This window comes from Aplysia californica, unplaced genomic scaffold, assembly GCF_000002075.1.
Source record: "Aplysia californica isolate F4 #8 unplaced genomic scaffold, AplCal3.0 scaffold01146, whole genome shotgun sequence".
In the NCBI taxonomy this organism is placed as follows: Eukaryota; Metazoa; Mollusca; class Gastropoda; order Aplysiida; family Aplysiidae; genus Aplysia; species Aplysia californica.
Genome location: NW_004798416.1, coordinates 4944 through 5368, shown reverse-complemented (window position 1 = coordinate 5368; position 425 = coordinate 4944).

Sequence of the window (425 nt, the reverse complement as noted above, 5' to 3'; positions counted from 1 at the left end):
CCCAAGCAGCGCTAGTGACTGAAGTTGTCTTTAGGCCATTCCCAAATGGGGGATATTAACACGTTCTTGTGCACGGTAGAATTGTAAATGGGCTGATTTATCAATGCCATGCTCATACTGTGCGGGAACAACATAGGGGGAACTGCTGCTTTTTGCTATCGTTATCTTTTCCTCTACTTCTTTTGCATGTTTGTCACTCTCTTGTGAACTGTTATTTCCGGGGTGCCTTGATAGTCGAAGCAGACTTAGTGTTGTTGAGGCTAGAGATGTAAGCAAAGTAAGCCTGATTCTCCGTTTGGACTTCTCTGTTGACATCCACCCCTTGGCGCTCATATGACCTTATGCAGTTGCGAGCGCCGTAAAACCTTACTAAAACTAAAACACCAGCTCAGATCGATATAATATTCAGCCCGATCGTACCAAAA